This window comes from Podarcis pityusensis, assembly GCF_964106645.2.
Source record: "Podarcis pityusensis genome assembly, chromosome: 7".
Classification (NCBI taxonomy): domain Eukaryota; kingdom Metazoa; phylum Chordata; class Lepidosauria; order Squamata; family Lacertidae; genus Podarcis; species Podarcis pityusensis.
In genome coordinates, this window is record NC_138031.1 from 13,341,467 (window position 1) to 13,348,499 (window position 7,033).

Sequence of the window (7,033 nt, forward strand, 5' to 3'; positions counted from 1 at the left end):
AGGAGGGGAGAGTCAGGAGGGGAGGTCAGCATAGTGCAAATGCAGCAGCAGAGCCAATCTAGTGCACCTGTCGGTGTGTTCGCACTGCACCAACCTCCCCACCCTTCTGTTACTCTAGCCCTCCTGGTAAGCTACAGCCACCCATCTCCTAGGAAGCTAGCTCTGCCACACCCCGTGAGCTGCTTTTGTGTGGAGTGTTCCCAAGCCACTAGGGGAAGGGGGTTTGAGAGGTAGATTCAAATTCCTGCCAGCTCTGAAAAGTCACCCTCTCAAAGTCAGTTTCTTTGCATAAAAACAGAAATAATAAATCAGAGCATTGCTGTGATGATGAAGAAAAAGAAGAGTTTGGATTTGATATCCCGCCTTTCACTCGCCTTCAGGAGTCTCAAAGCGGCTAACATTCTCCTTTCCCTTCCTCCCCCACAACAAACACTCTGTGAGGTGAGTGGGGCTGAGAGACTTCAAAGAAGTGTGACTAGCCCAAGGTCACCCAGCAGCTGCATGTGGAAGAGCGGAGACACGAACCTGGTTCCCCAGATTACGAGACTACCGCTCTTAACCACTACACCACACTGGCGTAGAGAATTACATTTTTATACCAAGCATTATTTTGATGCCTTCAATGAAGTATCCAGTTCAGTCTGTATTTAGTGGAGCTTCTGACACTGATTGGCTGAGCTCTGTGATGACATGAAACGTTTAAAGTTCTGAGAGAGCATAGCTTTCAGAATGTCTGCAGTCCAGTTCCTGTGAAAGAAGGGAAAGCAGCAGTTTGGCTGGGATTTAAAACATACAGATTCCAGGGACAGGAGTGACATTCTATGGCGAACTGAGGATTAAGGAGAAATTTCTGTAGGTAAGGGTGCTACAGTAAGGGGCAGGCAATTTGATTGCAGAGTTTCTATGGGTACAAAATAAGCATCAGGCAGAAATGGGAATCCCAAAGCCTAAGAAGATAGTAAGTGAAAGAATGCTGAGGGAAAGAGAAAGGTTAGGACAGGGAAGATAGAGAATGGGAGAAGGATCTATTAAAGAGGGGAGCTGGGGAACTTGATTTTATACATTCACTGAACTAATCAGCCAGCTCTTGGGCTTCTGTCAAAACTTTTGTTTTGTAGCTTTGCACAAATTCCTGGCTCGGAGCCATCTTCTTAATTTTTTTGTATATATGTATTTTTAATCACCCTCTGGACTTTCCAAGGTCTGGTATAATTGCTGTGATGCGAAAACAAGAACAAATTAATATGGCATGTGTTAACACTTGTGCCTAAATGCTTACAGGCTAACACGTACTAATGAATGCAGCAATCCTATGGTAATGAAACATAAACAGTATGCGTTAATGGCAAGAACATTTCTGAGGTTGCAAAACAACTGGTTTGAGGAATGGTGGGTTGGCAGGTGAGGTTGTAGTGGGTTACATTGGTGCTTTAGGGGGGAAAGTCTGACCCCACCGAAGGTGATGGAAACAGCAGGAGAGGATACAATTGTCCTACATCAAACATAGCATACTTAAACCTAGTTTGCCCTGGTTCTGCTAAAACCTAAATGCATATTCATCTCTGTGTTTTAATCTCTCAGTGGCTGTAACTACTGGGCCAGGTTTGATATACAAAGCCCTGATCAACCTGTTTTTTTGAAGGTGTCTTGAAAATGTTCCTTCGGCATTTGCTCGTGCTGTTTAATTCCTCTCCCCCTGCGATGACTAGACTGAAGGCTCTACAATCCAGCAATTGCATTACTATATAACAAATGCATTATTCTGTAACAAATGTCAAGGATTCTAAACAAAACCTTTATAGCTTCCTTTTTAATTGTCACTTGAGTGCCGAAGTCTAATTATAATGACATTACATCTCAAGCACTAAACATAAACAATGATCATAAATAAATGTCTGACAGAAGCAAAACTCTTGTCAACAGGACGTAACATACAGGCAACTAATTATATTAATGGAAACACTGTGCTTTTTTCTTTAATCCATTAAGCTGTCTACTCTGGGGTTTTCTTGCGGAAGCAGATGTATTTTTTGGAGGGGGGGGGCGTTAGGAGCAGGAAGATTGGGAATAACATTTGGCCACAGGTTCCAGCTCTCCATTGTAAAATTTCACATCTTTCCTTTTTGGTAAGGAATTGCATAAAACTCAGGGACGCGGGTGGCGCTGTGGGTAAAACCTCAGCGCCTAGGACTTGCCGACTGCATGGTCGGTGGTTTGAATCCCCACGGCGGGGTGAGCTCCTGTCGTCCTGTCCCAGCTCCTGCCCACCTAGCAGTTCGAAAGCACAATTAAGTGCAAGTGGATAAATAGGTACCGCTTTCTAGTGGGAAGGTAAACGGCGACCCGTGTGCTGCTCTGGTGCCGTGATCCGGAAGTGTCTGCGGACAGTGCTGGCTCCCAGCCTCTAGAGTGAGATGAGCGCACAACCCTAGAGTCTGTCAAGACTGGCCCGTACGGGCAGAGGTACCTTTACCTTTACCTTTAGCATAAAACTCAGGGACGCGGGTGATGCTGTGGATTAAACCACAGAGCCTAGGACTTGCCAATCAGAAGGTCAGAGGTACAAATCCCCGCAACAGGGTGAGCTCATGTTGCTTGGTCTCTGCTCCTGCCCTAGCTCCTGCCAACCTAGCAGTTCGAAAGCACACCAGTGCAAGTAGATAAATAGGTACCGCTCTGGCAGGAAGGTAAACGGCGTTTCCATGCACTGCTCTGGTTCGCCAGAAGTGGCTTAGTCATGCTGGCCACATGACCTGGAAGCTGTACGCCGGCTCCCTTGGCCAATAAAGTGAGATGAGCGCCGCAACCCCAGAGTCGGCCACGACTGGACCTAATGGTCAGGGGTCCCTTTACCTTTAACATAAAACTCAAGGGTGGGATGTCACTGGTTGTCATCAGTGGGGAGGCGAGGGGGGTGGAGTTCTGTTCCTTGGGTGTAAATCCTTGTACTGATGGAATGAGGCCACATCCATGCTACATATTTAAAGCACTCTGATGCCACTTTAAACAGGATTCCCCAAAAGAATCCTGGGAACTATAGTTTGTTAAGGATGCTGAGAGTTATAAGGAAGCCCCTCTTCCCCTCGCAGAGGTACAATTCCCAGAGCGGTTTAATGGTCAATCCATCTTCCCAGGGAATTCTATGAACTGTAGGGTGTAAGTGTGTCCCATGTGGAGCTAATCCACAACACCTGACCCACCAAGGCAATTCCTAACACTATACAGGGAAGATGTCATCAACATTGTGATCTCCAGTTGTTTTATACTACAGATCCCATGCACCCCCAGCCTGCAGGGCCAATGAAGGGAGCTGCAGTCCAAAGCAGCTGGAAGGTAAATTTGCTGTGGAGATATCAGATGTGACAGGATAGGAGGCAGATGATTGGGAAGAAGGATTTTCAGCAGGTACGGTTTGTCTCAGTTCTGTGTCACAATGACACAGCAGAGAAAGGTGATGTACACTTTCTGATCTGCAGAAGGCACAGGAGCCTTTACCTCTGCAATGAATCCCCTCATAAGGCCATAGGAAAATAGGCAATGGCTGTTCAGGCTTTCAGGCAGGGGACATTCCTGTTGGGATGCTGCTAAGGAACCAGGAGAAATTGGCAAGCCCCCAGCTGGCTCCTGCCCACCAGCCAACATGCTGGTTGAACTCCAGTCCTTGGTGCAGCATGAATCTGCGACCCAGAGCTTCAGAAGCTGGGCGCACAACTCAGCAGAGTAAACGCACAGCAGAAGTGGCAGGGAGAGGCTGTGTAAAGCACATCTACAGGCAGTTTATTCAGCGTATATGAGGACAAAGGAAAAACATGTCTTCTCCCTTTCGTGTCCAAGAGCAAGCAGCATCAGCAATAGCTATACACACAAATGGAAGTTCCCAGCAAGCTGTGCTGGAATGTAAACAGACATGTGACATACAACAATTCCACACGTCTGTTGAGGTGGAACGGAACATCAATATCCTAACAATTCCCAGACCTACCCGGATATGTTGGGGATTGAACCTGGGACCTTCTGTATGTAAAGCAGATGCTCCACCACTGAGCTGCCTTTGAAGGTGACCCGAAAACTACAATTAATCCAGAATGCGGCAGCTAGACTGGTGGTGACTAAGAGTGGCCGCCAAGACCACAGAACACTGGTCCTGAAAGACCTACATTGGCTCCCAGTACGTTTCCAAGCACAATTCAAAGTGTTGGTGCTGACCTTTAAAGCCCTGAACAGCCTCAGCCCAGTATACCTGAAGGAGCATCTCCACCCCCATCATTCAGCCCGGACACTGAGGTTCAGCTCCGAGGGCCTTCTGGTGGTTCCCTCCCTGCAAGAAGTGACGTTACAGGGAACCAGGCAGAGGGCCTTTTCGGTAGTGGTGCCCGCTCTGTGGAACACCCTCCCATCAGATGTCAAGGAAATAAACAACTATTTGACTTTTAGAAGACATCTGAAGGCAGCCCTGTTACTCAAGTTTTTAATGCTTGATGTTTTATTCTGTTTTTAATATTCTGTTGGGAGCTGCCCAGAGTATTTCTACTACCACTAATACTAATACTAATACTAAACTACTAGTATGGCCCTTCCAGCCCCTGCCTTGCAAAAATACATATAAACACACCTACATATACATTATTTTCTTTGAAGCATGTGACAGGCTGAAAATTATTGATAGGTAGTGAAAAGGTCTCCCTCAGGAGGTTGTGGGTTCTCCTTCCTTGGAGGTTTTTAAGCAGAGGTTGGATGGCCATCTGTCATGGATGCTTTAGGTGAGATTCCTGCATTGCAGGGGGTTGGACTAGATGACCCTCGAGGTCCCTTCCAACTCTACAATTCTGTGATTCCAAGAATACAAAAAGAGCATCCCTGTGAATATTTACAGCTAGCTGCATCTTGCACCGTGGAACTGAATTCAAACGAAGCCTTTCTCGGAGGAAACAATTTCTTGAATTTAACCGAGGAAAAGTTGGAAAAGCAGCGCTCGCTTGCGCTGCATTGCCCATTTCAAACAATTAGGCATTAGAGTCAGAATTGATAAGCTGGCTGTTTGTGAAATCCCGGGACGTTCCCCTCAGTTGCTCTGGTGGAACACAAGCAAGAACAATGAGTGCACAAAAGGAATGCGCCGGTGGTGTGTCAAGAGTAGGAGCAGCACCCGCAGAATGCTGAGCAGGCCCCTCTTTGCCACATTTTTATTCCACCAGGTGTTATGCAGAGTAAGGCTACAAAAACAGCGATAAGGAGGACTTGATCATTTTCCGTTTGGCAGGTTTGAGTCCATTACGACCGCAAATTGGAAGATTGATGTCAAATAACGCTATCCATTACTTGTTGGGAAATGATAGGGAAATTGCAGACAAATAACCCATGATTGTGCAGCGTTGTGTTGGTTTTTTTTAGAAATGCGGTGCAGACCACTCAGTCGGAAAGAGGCATCTCGTTCCCTCAGCAATCATTCCATTTATCCAGGGGGTGCAAAGATTGCCAGCATCTTCCCAGGCACTCCAAAAGTCCTCCCGCCTGATTCTGAATCACCTTTTGAGCATCGATAGTTGGACCGTAGACAAGCTGAACTACGTTTTCCACCTTCTCCACTGAAGGATTTTAAGCAATCAGACTGGGGGGGGGGATAAAAAGACCCACATGAACAATTAACAGGAACGTGTGTGTATTTATTTGTTAATCTTTCATTACCTGTTTTTCACTGTAAAGCGATCTCAAAGTGGCGTACAGTATCATTTAAACACAGCAGTCAATTGGGAAGAATTAAAGCACGCTAGGAATTGTACTGCAGTGTGGACAATATTGAGTTAGAAGACTAAATGGTCTGAATCAGCATAAGGTAGCTTTGTAGAAGCAGCTTCCTAGCCTGTCCTGCCTGCCCGGCATGGACCAGGGTATACCAGTCCAGGAATCCCCCTTGGGACAACGAATTACATGGCTAGTGTCCTTTCCCCACCAGGGATTCTGAAACTGGCAGTCCCAAACCCACCCTCTGCTAGTGCCTTGGGAGCACTTCATGACTCTGCTGCTACTGACACCCTCACCCCCTGCCCGAAGGTAGGTTTTCTTATAGGACCTGGGGCCAAAGGGGTTCTGTGTAGCTACGATGGAGTCAAAAAAGGGATGCTTGTTCAGCCCCACCTGAAACGTACAACTTGAGAAAGGAGAAGAGATTCTTCATGCAGTGCAGCATCAAACTCTGGGCTCATCCTCACTTGTCCCATGTTTTCTAGGCACAAGTCTGAGTAGTTTTGCCTTTGCCCTGCCATATCCCCCCATAAAAACCCATTCTTTGGCGCTAAATCAGAACAAACGACAATCCATGGAAAACCCAATTGCTGATTGTTCCGATTCAGAGCTAAACCTCTTGTTTCCCTAGGGGAAAGTAGTAGGGTAAACAGTAGGGTTGCCACCCTGTGTTGTACAACCGCTTTGAGACTCTTTAGGGTAGTGATAAAGCGGGATATCAAATCCAAACTCTTCTTCTCTTCTTCTGATATCCTACCTTTCACTCCCCTTAAGGAGTCTCAAAGTGGCTAACAATCTCCTTTCCCTTCTTCCCCCACAACAAACACTCTGCGAGGTGAGTGGGACTGAGAGACTTCAGAGAAATGTGACTGGCCCAAGGTCACCCAGCAGCTGCATGTGGAGGAGCGGGGAAGTGAACCCGTTCCACCAGATTAGGAGTCCACAGCTCTTAACCACTACACCATGCTGGCTCCCATAGGTAAGGTTCCTATAGATATCTGGTTGACCATGGTGAAGACAGGATGCTGGTCTGAATGTGCTACTGGCCTGATCCAGCAGGTTCTTCTTATCTTCTTATTCTTAGTTCCCTGGCATACAAATATCATTTTGAGGTGTCTCAGTTCAAATGGTGCATCATTCCTCCCCTGCCCCCGCTCAAAGGTGCTTTTTCGGGAACAATAGGCCACAACCCCATGGGGAATCTGCAAACTGCACACTGAGAATGAAGCTTATAAAAAGGAAGTATTCAACCAAGATATCATTGGGGAGGCAAGACAAAAGACAAGCAATG

At 46.7% G+C, this 7,033-nt stretch overlaps 1 long non-coding RNA gene across 1 annotated transcript; it reads left to right on the forward strand.

The window, feature by feature from the left end:
* The first annotated feature begins 718 nt into the window (after positions 1-718).
* On the forward strand, positions 719-5,646 carry LOC308480938. The gene is made up of 2 exons (XR_013988326.1): positions 719-856; positions 5,392-5,646. It is a non-coding gene; the product is annotated as an uncharacterized lncRNA (long non-coding RNA).
* The last annotated feature ends 1,387 nt before the right edge of the window (positions 5,647-7,033 follow it).